This window comes from Emydura macquarii, unplaced genomic scaffold (genome assembly GCF_026122565.2).
Source record: "Emydura macquarii macquarii isolate MOO-44397 ecotype Brisbane River unplaced genomic scaffold, CSIRO-AGI_Emac_v2 contig_480, whole genome shotgun sequence".
NCBI classification, from domain to species: domain Eukaryota; kingdom Metazoa; phylum Chordata; order Testudines; family Chelidae; genus Emydura; species Emydura macquarii.
The window spans coordinates 1,374,293-1,391,968 of NW_027130617.1; the positions used below are offsets into that span (position 1 = coordinate 1,374,293).

Below are 17,676 nucleotides of genomic sequence, written 5' to 3' on the forward strand. Positions count from 1 at the left end.
CTTCTTTTCTAAACTGATTAATTTAGTTGAAATTTATATTCTTGAAACAAGCATAAATACAGTAAAGAAAATTGTGTTTTAATTGAATTAATCATGATTGCTGTTTAAAATGCTATAGTTGGGTTTTTTTTTGTTTTTTTTTTAAATACACCAGCCCTTTTTCTGCATTCATTTATATCCTCCATCATTAGCACCTTCTCTACGTCTCCAATATCTTCATAAAAAATCAAAGTACAGGGTATTTCACAACACATCAATACTAATATATAACTTTGGTCATCATCAGGTTGGAGGGTATTTTATTAACCATTTTATGAGAAAAATTCTGTTTTAAATATTAGGCATTCTCACATATATAAGGAATGTAACATTACTATGTATTAGAGTAAACATAAAATGCAGTATGTTCTACGGAAATAAAAAAGGTAACAGATTATCTTGCTTAAGTAACATTATACTTCAGCTATATGGTATATGTCTATACTGAATAGAAACAAAGATTTGGGGGGAAGGGAGGAAAAGAGAATGGCTGATTAGTTTGTTGGGAATTTACTGTAACATAAATACTTCCCAAACTGCTTCTTATGGTACATGATGTGCTGCTGACTGAGGTTAGAAACTAGGTAAAACGCCTTTGCCCACATTTTGTGATTTCATGTCAACTATTCCGTGTGCTAGAAAATACATTAACTCAAAGGCATGTTTTAAACCTTTTAGCAAATGTACTCTTTCCTGACTCATTTACATAGAGTAAAAGTAAAGGCAAGAAGTGGGCTACGCATTCTAGCCAAATATACAAATCAACAGGAGAAAAATGATTGCATGACTGCTTTACATATAGTATGAAAACTTAGCAATAACCTGTGAGTTATAGTTTTTACAATTTAACACAATGTTTAAAATGTGTATGTTTTAGAAACCACTTTATTGCATGTTTCCTTTAATTGTTCTATTTTTAGACCATCAAAAGCACCAGTGTGTGTTAGAAAGCCTTTTCTCATGAATTATGCATTTGTTCTTCACTTGGCTACAATCCCTTTATGTCATATGAATCCTTGAGATACTGAAGATGTATGTATGGTATGTAGAGATTTTCTCTGGCTGTGTGCTGAGTTGTCTGTTCATGCTTTGTGACTTGTTTTGTACACTTATTTTTTTGTGTGTACAATTCTCATTCTGAGTGACATTTTTATGCTAATAATTTTAAATAGGTTTTAGAAAACATTGGCTTGGCCCTGATTTAAAATAGAGTGAGTAAGTCTGGGAAGGTAGATATTAAATAAATGTAGTTATTGTAAAATATTAAAATACTAGGACAAACTTGTCCTTCACTTACTCTGTTGAATTCATTGGAGTTACATAGGTATTATGTATTATGTGTATTAAAAGTGTATTATAGCTCAACCTATTTTCATTGTTTGATAAAACATTCTCGGTATGTCTAGGCTAGGAAAATAGACAATTTTTAAAACCATGTTAGTGAAACCATTTTAACCAAACCATTTTAAGTACTAAAATAGACTGGATTGCATCTGCATATTGAGATGTTGTCCATCTTATTTTCCAGATTAAAAAATTTCTTTCTAATCAGCTCACCCCATTTGTAAATAATTTTCAAAGCATAAAAACTTAAATTGCAACTGCCATCTCGCTCTCTGTCTAAAGGGAACACCCTCTTCCCATTGTCCTCCCATCCAAAACCCCCCTTTAAACATTCAAATGAGAGATGAGTGTACAAATTTGTAGGTGCAAATTTTAAAAAATACTTTCTCATACAATTGCTCATTGTGGCATTGTTTGAATAACAAAGATAATTCAGCTAACATCTGTGACTAATGCCCCAGAAACAAGCAGGCCTTTCTTTGACCCTGAGAGGAATATTGAACATAAAAAATATTGATTTGCTTCACATTCTCACAAGAACATTTACTTCAGTTGTGAATGGATGGAACTGTCTTACTGAAAGAGGCTCTCTCCAGACCCCCCTTCATTCTTTTGTCTTTATCTAATTCCATTATCTCAGATGCCAAAGATTCCTTTTCACAGTTGTTTGCAGTTGCTTGTCATGCATGACCCTCAGTATTTTGCCTGTGCCTTTCTCTGCCCCTGGAAAAGCTGAAGATTAAAAAAAAAAGGGCTTTTGCTGCTTTCCAAAAGCTCTATTCATGCTCAGTGGTTTCACTCTAGCAGGTCAAAAGAGGTGAAACTACTCTGACTGTTGTTTTGTTGTTTTTTTTTAACCTTGATAGACAAAATAATACTTGGATAACAAAATGAACGTAATTTTTAGCTTACTGCGAACGATCATAATCTAACAAACACGTCTGATGAAATAGGTTAGATTGTTAACTGCAGTGTTTAACTATGAGGTACTCATCATGTTTAATAGTTGTTTTAGGGTCCAATCCTGCAGTCTTTACTCAGACAAAGCTCCCATTGAAATCAGCTCATATTCTAGACTGCAGGATCTGGCTTTATTTATGTATATTGAATGTTAATTGAATACAAGTTATCTTAGATTATTTATTTAATTTAAATCACTGATGGTTGTGCCTATTAGGAACAATATTAACTGAAATGAGTTAATGGTATCAAAACTGACAGAATAATTTCACTCAAGGTACAGTGTGTATAGTTTTCTGCTGTGAAAATATATCCCTCCGGTTTGTAGCAATCACAAATACTTAGGAAAATTGGTAAATTGCTTTTCTTTTTGACACATTTGTCATTGCATCTTCCTTTTTTTAATATGGTGGTTATTTTAAGGTAAATGTCTAGTAATTTAATTTTCACAGACATCCCTTTTTGGTGAATTAACTTTTCTATTTTCCATATTGATAAGGAAAAGTCACAGTAAAAATACTTTATATCATGCATTATTTTTAGTAGAGAAACAGGGATACATTTCCCCCATCATTCCTTACAAATGAAAACCTACATAATCCCTTTCACTATTAGCACTATCTGATGTGGTGCCATATAGTTTGAGAGGCACAGCTCCTTCCATGCTCTTCAAGGTGGCTGGCCCATACCAATAACAAATTACCACGGCTCTTTTAGATGGCTCAGCTGCACTGTCTGGTATATTTGGGAGAGGAGGGTGGAGCTGGAGATAAGACTCTGCCCATTCCCTGCCCCACTTTATTCCATGCTCACCTGTGTAGGATGATAGTATCAGGTGTGGAGCCCCTGTCTACGTTTTCACATCTGTGGCAGAGATCACACCAGGACAATGTACCTGTGAGCGAAAGAGGAACCTATCTCCATTTTATGGCCCCATGGAGCCACATAAGTTGGGACATGATCTGTGTTTAAAATAAAAATCCAGTACAGCTTTTTCAAGTATAACTGCCCTTCCCTAAAAGGTGCAATCCTGCAAGTTGCTGAGCACTGCCTGCATAGATCTGAGATCTCAATGGGAGCTGATGGTGCTCAGCACCCTGCATAATCAGGCACTTTGAGGCTTAATCCTGCAAGGTGCTGAACACTTTCAGCCCTCACTAATTTCAGTGAACCCTCCCTGAGTTTTATTGTCTGGAATAATGGGTTTTTTTCCCCTTTGCACAAATGGAATTCCAAACCTTTGCAGCATAAATGATATCACAACAGTTTAGTTTCACACAAAAGTGTCTCAACTTAGAAAACATTTTAAAACTATGTTCCTTTTTAGATTACTCTTATTCCAAAGACATTTACCCCGCTTTGATCTTTTCTCTTAAGTAGTTTGGAGTATGTTCTAGTTAGGGTTTGAGGGGTTTTTTTACTACACCTGTTTTTCTTTATCAGGTAGTAAGATCTCCAGCCAATAGGAAGCAGAAAGGATATCTCATTTTCCCCTCTAAGCATGAATACGGGTAAGGCAATTTTTGATGTGCTCTAGCCACAAAGAAGTTAAGTTTGCTTTCTTGGGCTCTAAGCCATTTAAGTCCAGTGTTTAAAACTCTGTCGGTGCTTAACTATTATAGTATCTGAAGCAGTGAAACCTCATCTACAGCAATTCATTTAAATGTTGTAAAATAAAGATTTCTATTCTTCTCAACGATAGTATTCTTTATATTGTATAAATATTATGTTTTTGTTCTGTGTTTAAAGTGCAATGTAGCCCTGATCCCTGAATGGGGCCCCTGGACATTACTGCAATACAATTACAAAGTATAATAATATATTGTAATGTAATTAATAATCAGGGTTCATATGCACAGGGGGAGCAAATGCAACAGATTCAAGCAGATTTGTTGATGTCACACACACAGTGACGCTTTTGTGGTTTAACATAGAAATGATTTATGGCATTAGTCCAGTAGAACCTCAGAGTTACGAACCCCTCGGGAATGGAAGTTGTTCGTAACTCCGAAACATTCATAACTCTGAACAAAACGTTATGGTGGTTCTTTCAAAAGTTTACAACTGAACATTGACTTAATACAGCTTTGAGACTTTACTATGCAAAAGAAAAATGGTGCTTTTAACCATCTTAATTTAAATGAAATAAGCACAGAAACAGTTTCCTTACCCATGTCAAATCTTTTTATTTAAACTTACCTTTATTTTTTTTGGTAGTTTACATGTAAAACAGTACCGGTCAGTTCATAACTCTGGTGTTCCTTAACTCTGCGGTTCTGATGTAATCCATTTTGCCTGATCTAGTCTTTTCTTTTTAATAAATTGAGGATAATTAAAAATGTACCCAGTATAAGTTAATTGTAACAGTTGTGCATCTAAATTGAGAGTGATTGTATTTATAGACAGGATGGAGCAAAAATTGATGCTACCAGAGCTGAAAAGATTAGAAATATGCCAAATATTGATAGGCCATGGCTATCCTAAATGCCATGCAGAGATGCCAAGTTTAATTTCGTTCAGATTCTTGTATCACAAAAATATCATAAACTGTCCATTAACTGTTAAGTATGAAAAACATTTTAGCGATTTCAGATCATCAGTGTGTAGTATTTATTTCATAATATGCTTTCACATCTCTGCTGTAGATTTTCTAATTTTAATTTGGTACAGTCTGGCTCTCTTTCATTTATTTATTATTTTTATATTGCATGCAACTCCCTGCATCCAATTCTTTGGGTGTCCTCACCATTTTAAAAAAACACACTACAACACAATTTTAACTTGTTACAGTAGATCTATCTTCATGTTTACAGTAAGATGGGTTTTATATTGGGCAGTGTAATACAGCCTCTAATTAGATGTCAGCCCACTCTCCATCTGCATAATGGGCAAAAAATCACCCCTGTGCAGCAGGCCAGCACAAGTCCTATGCATCACACCAATCCCACATCAATCTCAAAATAAGACTTCACTAGTGCATGGACCTAATGTCAGTCCCTCTGCATGGAAATGAATTTTACCCATCAGAGGTAGACTTTCACGGGATCAAAACCATCAGTTTTAGAAAAGGCTTAGCTGTTTCGGGCAAAATGCTGGAGAAGGAGGAGGAGGAGAGGGCTGAAAACTCCCCACCTGCAGTCCCAAATGTATGCCCACATCATCAAACATTCCAATGTCCAGGGGTGGATGAGGTGGGAACTGGCAGAACTGACCAACCCCAGAGAGAATGATTTTAAGCTTTGACTTGTGCTGTATCATGATGCTGCTCCACCACTAGATGGGACAGCCATGTTTAGCGGAATGAGATCTGCTCTGCCCTGCACCCCTTCCTCCAGCACCCAAGAGATCTTTCAAAGGTGTAATGGCCCCTGACAGCGCCACTCAGCCAGTGAGACTCCTCCCCTCCCATCATAAGAATCCATAATTAAGCCTTCAAATGAAAAATGTAAAGAAGATACAATTAGGCCTAATTTGGGGCTCTAGGAGGCATGAGTGCTGAAAGCTCTGGCCCTGATCAGTAAAGCACTTAAGCATGTGATTAAAGTTAAGCATATGCATTTCAGGCATCCTGTTGATTTCATTGACTGCACTAGGGCTACTCATGTGTTTAAAATGAAGCAATGCTGCAGTGTTAGAGATGGGAGATTCTTTCAGGACAACTGTTGCAAACAGCCGGTAAATTTGCTCTCTGCTTTAATCTATTAAAACTCAATTCTTGGGGCAGAGTTATTCCCTGGAACAGGCAGTGGTGTTATAGCTGAGATTTCTAAAAGGGAGGATTTACCTACAAGCCACCTCTTTTCATATCATGTAAAAATTGTGTTTGTTTTTTTCTAGTGTAACAAACCCCAACTCAGAATCACTGACTTTTCTTTCAGTGGGAAACCAACCTGCAAGGCCCCAAAATCGGCTCCCACTCAGCAGAGAGTTGACAATATAACATTTTTATACAACAGAATTCTTTTTCTTTTAGTCTGAATTGTTTTTCAGTGACATATGCATTAGATTAAAAGTTGATCAAAACATTCTCACATAGTATATTGCATATTCATTATTACAGTTAGATACCATGTTGATAAGTGCTAAAATAGCTAGAAAGATGAATTGGGTAATATCTCTGTAAAATGCCAGGCAAAAGTTCTGGAGCTTGATAAATAATGAATAATAAAGCACATTTAGGTGAGTGAGATTGAATTTCAGCCCTAGTTTTGATGGTTTTCCCCCCTCTCCATCCCCCCCAGAGGACTAGCACTTGATATTAATACAAATCTGTGTAAGATTTATTTTTTATTTCTTCAACCAAGATGCCAAATATCACCTAATATCAGTCACTTTCACTAACTTACTATCCTTTAAATGAAACTTTGCTTTAATTACATGATTGTTCTTTGAATTTGGTAACCTTTAAGCAACAACATTAAAATATGTGAAAAAACCCAAACCCCCACACACATAACAAAAAAACCTTAGCATTGCAGAATCAAGAGGAGTTTGTCAATTTCTCCTACTACCCAGTTGTTGACCAAGGTTGACTACCTGAGTAATCAATGCTGTAGCAGGAGGAAACGTGTAGCCTGAGAACATAAAATAAAGGTTAAGTGAGGTGAAGCAGTTCCTGGGGAGGTGAACTGGATGACCACTCTTGATATTTTATAGCACAGAGGAGTGAAACTAATAATCCTTGATGTAGTGTTTGGGGGCAGGAGTGAACTATTGGCCTCCTGTAAGGGTGAAAGGAATGCATTCCATTACCCTCCTTCGTTTCCCCATTATGATAAATTTGTGAAGCTGTCTCAAAGCAGTGTTAAAGAGGAATAGAATTGCTGGGCTTTTTTCACCTACTCATCTGTAACTTTAACTAACCATACCAAACAGCAGAGTGGTTGCTGGTCACTTTATGGAGGGCTGTTTTTGTGCCAGATATCTTGTGGACTTAGCACAATTCCAATTACTTGACTATTAGTGCTGGTAAACAAAGAAAAACTTCCTTTTATTGCTTGTAACCTTACGTTGGCATTGTCCGAAATGGAGATTTGGTAACTAAATAGTAATAACATGGTGTCTGAAGGCCTTGTGTATGTGACCATGGCATACCCTAGTATTTCCAGAAGCTGGGCGATATGCTACAGGAAGGCAGTGGGAACTGAATATGGTGACTGAGAATAATTTTTGTTGTTAAGTGACATTGACTGTTACAACTGGCACTAGTCTAGCAGAGCAAGGCCCCACCTGCAAGCACTGTTCTGACAATTTGCTACCCAATAGGACACCTTCTCTAAGAAAGGCCAGTTCCAGAAGTCTATTCTTTTGATCTACTGTAGCACAGCTTTGTGTGTTTCAGCAATGGGGTTGCAGCAGTGGAAAATATTCCACAATGTGTCTTTTGCAGTGCACAAGTTGGCAAGAAAGGAGATGTCACTTCCTGTCTCTGGTGAAAATGTATCAATTGGCGAGACTGTGAAATTCCCCATTTTTTTTGCTTTAGATTTCATATAGTGAAAATATTTTACTGAAAAATTCCAAAAACATTGTGTGTGGAGTACATCAGAGTTATAAACAGAACAGTCTCCTATATATTCATCTATAAATCACTGAAAGTAGGAAAGTAAACAAGAGCAACAGCCATGTGTTGTAGGTGGCTTTCTTACTTTTTTTCTTTTTTTTTAATTAAATAAAATTCAGGAGTGAAGGTTAAATTGTCTTGGTTTGTGTCTTGTCTTGAGTAAATATTGTTATGGGGAAAACTAAGAAAAATATAGATTTTTGAACACCAATTGATTTTATAAAGAACGGGGCAAATTGTATATTGCAGTACACCCTGTGCAATCCTATTAAGCTTCAGAGTGCAACATGGTACAAAAAGTTATGCAACACATCTGTATGAACCTTACGCAGTTTGGGTTCTTCTGTCTCTTACCTTCCAGGGTTTACAGAAGCAGCTGTCTGGCCTATGTTATACATTGAGAGGTTTGCAGAGGGCAGCTGGCTAGCCCACATGCCCTACATCAGTAATCTTTAGGAGGTAGCAAGTAGGCCCACTAAGCTCCTGAGGAGCAGAGAGAAATTAATACAAAACTCCAACCAAACCTCAGTGGGTACAACCTAAAACTGATGGTTTGGGTTTGTCATAACCATGCACAATACAGACTGACTGTCATGATTAGAGCTGTGCAAACATTGCCAAATATTCAAGGATTAAAAGAAATACATAGGTTGAGATTTTCAAAGCAGCTGCAGACATAGACACACAGCCTGTGTTTAAATTCCCAAGCCTGCTTTCAAAATCTCAACCACAATATTTTTAAAAACCAAATAATTAGTTAGTATTACAATTAGAAACAATTAATTTATCCATGTGGTGATATTTATGTGACATCTAAGGCTGCTTCAAAGGAAATAAACCATAAGACTGCTGTATAGCTCAAAAATAATTTTCCCTTCTTGAAGGGGAGAAGTGAGCGGGATAATTCATGAAGTAGAATGAATATAGGTTTACAAGTCCCAAATAAATATAAATTTACAGCAATTGGTTGACATGTACAAGGGCATGGTTCCCTTTTAATTATGGAAGATACTATCTTCACTGCTGGCAACATTTCCAGCTGAAATTAAGTATCCTTAATAACCCCAAGAGGCACCAAAATAAGCAACATTACCCAAGAACTAAAAATATAAACCTTAATTCCTTGGCCTCATTTGCAATAAGGAGACCAAAATCAGCTAATGTGGAAACAGACATGTGAGTCACATAAAAGGAATGCTAATAGCAAGCAAATCTTCCTTCATTTAACCATGTTTGCAAAAAGTAGGGACCTTGTATAGAGCTACTGAAGAATACTGCCAAAGATGCTGCAGAGTTGGGAAAATTTGCAGCAAGTCAACTTGCTATCTGTACATTTGGAAAAAATCAGGTAAAATTAATCAACATTTCTAGCAAAGGGCAGTGTTCCCCTCAGAGGCTGGCTGGCAACGTGAAAACAATATTATCTAAATGTGACCAGCATCTTTTGTTTTAAAATAAATTATTTTTCAGTCTACTAAAAGTAGAAGCAAGCACCACAATGAAGGTTACATGGCACTTACTGTATAGCGCATTCTGCAGCTATTATTATTAAACATTTACATTGCCATAGGGGCTAAAGGCCTCAACCAGATTAGGCCCCATTGTTCTAGGCACTGTACAAACATATAATAGATGATAGTCCCTGCTCCAAATTAATCATGAACTAATCCTCCGCACCCCTCCCCCCCTCGAGTTTATATAATTAACCCTGTTCCTCTGGGGTAAACTGAAGAAGAAAATTTATTTGCTTAAGACCCCTGAGAAAATGCCAGGGCAAGGATTAAAGCCAGGAAATCATGTGTTAGTCCTATACTCAGTCCACTAGATCAGAGACCACTGAAATTATTCCATGTGAAAAGGGAAAAGACAGGCTTATACATGTAGATTTCTGTGCCCTGAGATGCTCTTAAGAGGAGAAGGTCAGACGTAATCAGTTACAAACAAAACTAAAGTTCCTCCAGCACCAAAGAATAAATTACAATTAACGATGAGTGAACTAGTTTGGAGGGAAAAATAAGGGCACTCCATCACAGAAAACCCAGTCCAAACCTGAATAGAATGCTTGAAATAATTGTGACTAGCTTTTTAAAAAATGTTTATTTTATAAATATTCATTTTATATAATTTTTGTACACTTCTACACCTCCTGGTTCTGCCAGAGTCAAGAGCTGTAGTATCTTAGATTTCAAAGGAAAAAAAGGGTTTTTTTTTTTTTTTTATATCTTAGTGTATTTTTTACCTGTGTTAAAAGAAGGCCTGGTCTTGGTACAGTTCTGGCCTGATTTTGCAAATCCTAAATGTTCAGATAAGTTTTCAAACTTTTCCAAACGCATCTAAACCTTTTGATAACACAATTAAAAACCCTTTTCCATGCTTTCCTTGTTCTACTGAACCTTTAAAATTAAGACGCACGTAAACATATGTCAGAAAAAAGCCTTATATTGAGAGTATTTATTTTATTCATTTATGGTTGCTGTGTAAGAAGGGTCCCTGGAATTCCAAGGCCGTATATTTGCTAAATTGTGAAATCACACAACAGACAGAGGTTGGAAGAGAGAAAAGGTGCTTGTGCCAACTTTAGACCACAGGCTGTATTCTTTACCACCAAAGCTTAAGGTCAACGTCATGAATTACATCACATTCTAGGACACTGTCGCCTTTAGGTGGGTTGCATGAAATAAGTCAAGAAAGTACAATGGAGTTAATATGAGTGAAGAGGAAGGTAGGTTACGGGGATTTTTTTTCCCAAACTTTAAATGTTACTATATTTTTAACAAAATTATTTTAAAACTTTTTGAGAAACAAGCCATCAGGGATTCTATCTGTGAACCAAATGATTGCAGATGGGCTGCTTTTTTAAAAATCACATTGTAAAGAAACCTACAGCAATTGGGTCAGGAAGAGCAGTGTCTTGGCTTTTTTTTGTCTTGAGATCACTCTAAGGATGAAACCCCTCCACTAGCATAGGGACCGCAAAAGGCAAAAGAGTCTCCATGGTTCCACTGTGTGGGACAGGATGGCCACAGAAATAACATGCAGGAAAATCCATACCTATTGTGTGCAGCAGGACCTACATAGCATGTGGCCTGACATGAAGGTGAGATTTTGGATGTGGGCTAAAGGGCAAGGCCACTAAGTGTAATACTGTGTGGTTCTATTGGTCAGTGGATGGGGCTGTGGAGAGTTGGTGGGTGCTTTTTGTCCTCCCTGTTAAGAGTTGATGTAAAGAGCTGAACAGACAAAACTACATAGTCCCTTATCCAAAGTCAGTTTTCTCAAACTTTGTGTATGTGGGACCTAGGGGAAAGGTGAATTTCATTCTAAATAACCACAAGAGAGAGAATTTGGTGTATAATTTTAAAATGCTTTCTGCAAAGCTGGTGAAGGATAAAGACCTTAAATTAAGATTGAAAAACAAGCACAAAACAAAGCTACAGTATGTGCAATATTATGGACTACTGCTTGTTGTGGTTTGCCACTTCTGTTTGTTCTGCGTTTGTTTGTGCACCAAAATATACAGAAAGGGTTAACAGATGTAATAGCTGGTGGCTATTCAAGTCAGAGAATTGTAATAAGCAAGGGATGTTGAAACTGTGACTAAAGTAGTTCAAGGTGTTGGTTATAATCTATAAGCCCCGTGTAGTCTGGGCTTTGATTACTTGGGAAACTACGTCTTTATGTAGTGCCGTGCCATGACAATCTATAATAAATGGGTTGTTTTTCTGAAGAGTCCCTAGATTTGTACATCTGTGTGCTGGAGGCAGAGGGTTCTCAGTGGAAGACTATCAGATCTGGAATTTACTTCTCTTGATGATCTGTCAGAGCCAGTCTTTTGACCTTCAAGGTACAGAGTAGGGCTTATCTATTCACTCAAGCTTTTGCCTGAGGAAAGGCGAATGAGGGAAATCAAGCCTATTCTAGGATTCGGACTGTATTTGGTTTGACATTGTCAGTAAGTGTTAGGTATTGCTCTAAATTTTTTACTGTATGTGCTTAGAGCCTGTTGATGAGGCACACTTTATAAACTGAAAAATACATAATAGTGGCATGTGTGTGTAGAAAGGCAGGCAGTTGAGTGGTGTCAGCACAGAACAAAGAAATGTCACATAATTCACCACATTCCACCCTAGTTCTTGTACCACTGATGCAGAAACTGACAACTAATCACCACAGATTTCCAGACAAGCAGAACATTTTGAACTAAATGGAAGACTCCTGATGTTAAACCCATTGCAATTGCAAATCAATTTCATCAGTGCTGTGTCTATGTAAAAGAGATTTGGATTAAAACTGTAAAACTAGGAGCAAGGGGGGGAAGAGTATTTACAGAAGGTTGAACTGCTCTTCAACAATTTTTCCCACATATCAAGAGTAAGCTGGGTTTTGAACACAAGGAGCAGAGCAGAGCACAGCTAGGGCCAATGGCCCACTGAATGTCCAGATTGACTATCAAATGCCCTTATATTTGAGGTTGCAGCAATTCTTTCAGATTTGAGGAGGTACTTTTAGGCACAGCCCTTGAGCACAAGGACAAGGATTGTCCCTTTAATAAACAGTAAGAGGTTTACTACTAATACTATTGATTATCCTCTAGCCATAGAAATCCTCATTCTACCTCCTTTCTCCAAATGGAATGAAGCTCACCTATCTTTTCTTCTTAAGTTACAATGCTGCTCCACTTGGATGAATGCCTCTACTGTTAACATTACCTGAATTTCATTTATTGTGTTGCTACCATATAGCAGGTTTTTCAAAGTGTGAGCTGCTCCCCTTTGAAGTGACACATGGGGCTAGCAAGAAGACATGGAATATGTATAAATTAAGAAGTTTTTAACAATATGTGGTGGAGTTGAAGAGCAGCATGATTTTTTTCATTTCCCTGGAGTGGGGAGGGTTCATCTTTCAAAAGTTTGGGAAATATTCCTGTACAATATTTCCTGTTGTGAACTTTTTATGTTTATATGCCCCTACCTTTTTTTCGTACAAATATAAATTTCCTGGTTGGATTTTTTTAATGAAAACTTTTACTGTTGAAAAAATGGAGTTTTGCTGAAAATGTTTTTTTTTAATGTAATTTTTGATTATTTTATATTTTTGATGAGAAGTTTTGTTTTAAATTACTATTTTGTATGGTTTCCTTTTTTGCAAACCAAAATAAAAAATTTGATTAAAATTGAAACAAAAATATTCATTGTTTTTTGAAATTTCGTGGGTAAAGTTATGAATAACTTTTTTTCAAAAATTTTGACAGAGGGAAATTTTTTTTAACGGCTCAATGAAAGTTTAGCTGTATGAAAGATTACATAGGAAAGATGGATTGGTAGAAGCAAAAGGAAGTCTGAACTCTATCAGAAGAAGCACTTTCTTTCTGTGCTTAGGGAGTAGACTAATAGAAGATAGTTACTTCTACCATAAACCCTTCACTGTTACGTGGATAAACACAACGTACTTGATTCTCAACTGCTCTGCACCTGGCGTAGGTGTAGCAACACCACTCATGCAGACAAGTATTTACGCCTGTACACGGTGTGTGTAACAATACTGAATAAGAATTGCAGCATTCTACTTGCTCTTTACAAAGGGGTGTACCTCAATGTGCAAGGTGATGAAGAATCAGGCCCACTATGTCCTGCTCTCTTGAACCTGAAATGTGCATGTCTTGCTGCATCTCAATCTTCCTGTACTACAGGGTACCCCCTCATGTTTTCAGTCGCCATGGCTTGTTAGGAACCTCTTTTGTCTAGTCCCATGCCTACTGAATCAGTTGCCATTGTGTTACTGTAGCTCACAGGAAGTGAGATGAATGCTCATTTCCATTTGACATCCCTCAGCACAGAAGCAAAGTGCCAGGGATCAGACTGCTAGCTGCGACCATTTGAGTGTGGGCTTTAGAGGGTGGGGAGTTTTGGGGGTTAGGGTTCTTCTTCTTTTAATAATTTCTAGAGACTGTAAAGAAAATCATCTTAAATCTCATTACATTTCTGGGAAAGTTATGTATATTAACAAAGCTCAGATCTCAGTATAAACTTTCCATCTGGCCCCCCTCTCTCTAAAATATCGAACCAAAGCTTTTGGATCTGAACACAACCTTGAACATTCTGGAAGCTCAGATCTGAGCAGCTTCAGCTCATCTCTAACACATAATACATTTAAAAAAAATCTGGCATGAAATTCTGTAGGCACTGTATTAGGATAGGACTTAGGAAACACAGTAAATTAGAAATAGATTAATTTAGGCTATTATAACCAACCTAATTTTTTAAAATGGCTTTTCCGTTTATTTCTGCAGCAGCTATTTCAGAGCTTATAATGGGATTAGGCTCTGGTTTAGAAAGCGATTTTTTTCTTAGCTATAGGATTCTGACACAGAATAACATTCCAGTGATTCCCTAATGAGAAGATGCATTTCTATTAATGGCAAGGAGGAAGTACCTACAGAAACTGAGCCAGAGTCTGATTCAGGCAGTGAACCTCTATGAATATGATGGTAGTGCATAGAGAGTGGACTTTTAACAATGGGCTGACCCTAATTTTGTTCAAGTACAAATATCCTTTAGTGAAATATCCTCATGGCTAATTATCTGTCTCGATGGGTGCTCTAAAATACCACTTTCCCACAGAGTCAGAGAAGGAGTCCTATGAAAGAGCATTCAATCCATCCCTGCCACCTTAGCCATAACAAAAACAGAAATCTTGTGATTAATAGCTGGCAAATCTCAAAAGTTTTGGAAGTTCAGTTAAAAAAGAAGTTCAGCTGCTTACTGAACAATATCTCTGAACCTTTTGAACCCCACACTCCTTCACATCACTCTGTGGACCTTTTTGATAAGTGTTGCCCACTCCCTTCTCTCTCTGGTGTTAGATTTTCAAGGGAGAAACTCTTCAGGTTCCACATCAGGTGTGCTCCGAAGAAAATCCAACAACCTTGGCAACCAGCTTTTGCCACTTGACGGGGAAAAAGCCAGGTGATCTTCCTTGAAAAGGAGTTCATGACACAAGAGGATAGAGGTAACTTCATGGCTTCAAAGTTGGATTTTCTGCCATCAAAAGTAGAGGGTCATAATATTCTTTTTTAGATATCATGGGAGATGAATAGAGAGGTGAGCAGTCACAGGCCACAGGAAAGTAAATGGCTTTTCACCCCTCTTTACTCTCTGCATTTTGGAATATAAATTAAGGTCAGGTTGGATTTGGGGGAGTGCATAAAGGTTCAGGCCAATTACAATTATGACCAAACTGGTTTGGTGGGCTATCTATCCTTCCTTCCTGTGGAATTGTTCATGACCACCATTATCATAGCATCTGAGCACTGCAGAATCTTTAATGTATTTATTCTCCCAACATGCTGTGAGGTAGCAAAGTGCTATAATTTGCTGGGGAGGTTTTAATGGTAACCCTGGGAAAGGGATGGTGACTAACCAGTACCAAACAGTGTTTATAACTTGTGTTTGAAGGATAAAAAGTATATGTGCCACCTACATATGCAGCAACGGCACTGGAACAAAGAGGTAGTTTTTGAAAGTATATATGAGGAATTGAAGGCTCTCTCAACAAACTTTATGTTAGCATATGCTTCTCAGGCATCCCAGGATTATCAAATGCAAGCTTTAATTTAGCAAACCTTTTATGGGTAAGGACCCCTGCATTATCATATTCAGGGACTGCTTTGCAATTGTGCTCAGTGAAAGGGCTTTGGTCAGTCAGTTTTGTTAGAGGAAAATGGAATGTTTTTCCAGTTATGTAGCAAATCTTTCAGGAGATATCAAATTACTAATGTCCCAAATGGTTCTGACAATCTTTCTGTATGTTTTACAGTGCCTAACACAAGGGGGAATCCTGATCCTGACTGAGGCATTTGAGTATGACTGCAATACAAATAATAATGATGAAAAAGAGAGAGAGAGCTAGGTCATATGAGACAGAAACTGCTACCTGATGGCTGTGTGGACTATGTTCCAATTATTGTTGTAAACAATACATAGAAATTACTCAGCCAACTTTGGGACAAGAGCAAACCTTCTTTCAGTATATTTATGATGAAGTTTAGAAATTAGCCACCACGTAAAGTTTGGCTGCAAACTTCCCCACAGCTTGGTGCTTTTGCAGCTCGTGTTCCAGTACAGACCCAGTTCTGATTAAATGTAAAAGGAGAAGGTTTCACTACTTGTGTCTCAAATGTTACTAGATATTGGCTGGGAGAGAAACAGGATGTGTGATTACTTTTATCCCAAGGAAAGTAGATTTTTCAGCCAGCTCTTAGAAGAATGCAGCCAAGTTTTGGTTAACATATAATGGTTTTCATCTCTGAAGCATGCAAACCCTGATGAATACATGAACTCCTTTAACTAATGCAGAACTATGTGCCTCCTTATACTTCCAGGAGGATCTGCTGGGGTCACATGCAGAAACAGTGAGAACAATGCACACAGTGATTTATTTTGCTCCTGATTTAAGCAGGATTATGAGGGGGGGAACATTTGAATTGAGGTTAAATTGTACATCTTGTAAATCCCCATTGTAGGTAGTTTCAGGACACACATGTATGTGTCAGGGAATTTTGTTCAGTCACTGTTTAGTCAGGGTAATAATGGGGAAAACAGCCTACCTCAAGGGCAAACTGAAAAAATCAGACTCTTGGTTGCAATTTGTGCCCTGGGGAGATCTGAGTGATCTTCTTTATCTATATGGCACTGTTGTAATCAAGAGTATTCATCTGTGATATAGCAATATTAGGAAAAACCATGGAGTTATACTTTTTTTCAGTGACTCTGTCTAATTTGAGCAGGATTTGAAGTACTAAACCTGTTAATAGGAAAGTCGAGTTGTAAATACTTAAAATGTCTATGTCTGGTAATTTTGAAAATATGTACATATTATTTCACTTTTGATGTTAGGTTCTAAGTGGGCCCTTTTTGGTTCCTGTTATCAAATTTGATTTAGGGTCATAATCTTGCTGTTAGGACCAGGCAATGTTTTATTTATACGGGAAAATGATGGTAAGCACCAAGTTTCTCAACTGATCTTTCATTTCTTCAGCCAGCAGCAGACAGACGTAAGGATATATAGTATGTTGTAATAATGGGGCCTACAGATTTACCATAATTATGAGGTCAACTATAAGAAGTGAGGGAAAGCTCAGAAAATGTCACAATAACCTATAACAAGAAATGTTGCTGGGGAAAAAGTGCAAAAGGAAGACAGAAAGACTGAATTAGAACAAACAAAAAGGCCTACTGATATAATTCAAGGACTGTGTTAAGATCATGACTGGTAAATAAGAACAGTGTGAGACTGGAAATCAATGATCCAAATTTGGATGTGTTGGAAATTAAGCCTAATACGTGGGCAAAATAATGAGAGCTCTTCTGATTATTACTCCCTTTTTATGTCCTCAAAAAGAGACTTTGGAAAGAGAGGGAAACTGGTTACCAGGTGATGCTGGCTGACTGAAAGATGAAAGAAGTGGAAGGAACAAGCTTCAGCATCATGGCTTCCACTCTTGTGGTCTCCTGAGACCCTAGACCTTCTTCATCCTAATCCTGAGAGATGTCCTGACCTGACTAGTCCAGAGAGAGGGGCCCAAATGACATTGCTACCTACACCACCTCAGGTTGAATTTCAAACACCACCAGGGATGTCAAACTTTGTCACACAAACCTTCAAGGTGTCCTTTTTCTTCCCAATCTTTTTTTTTTTCATCTCTCTCCTTTTTCCTTCTGTCTAATATGAGTCTGGCTTAGCCAGACAAGACATTATATTTTGCAATGTTG

General features: G+C 37.4%; 1 long non-coding RNA gene across 1 annotated transcript; it reads left to right on the forward strand.

Moving 5' to 3' along the window:
• The first annotated feature begins 3,786 nt into the window (after window positions 1–3,786).
• LOC137146743 (uncharacterized) lies at window positions 3,787–16,026 on the forward strand. Its single transcript, XR_010918028.1, has 3 exons — window positions 3,787–3,854; window positions 14,769–14,914; window positions 15,722–16,026. It is a non-coding gene; the product is annotated as an uncharacterized lncRNA (long non-coding RNA).
• Window positions 16,027–17,676: the final 1,650 nt, after the last annotated feature.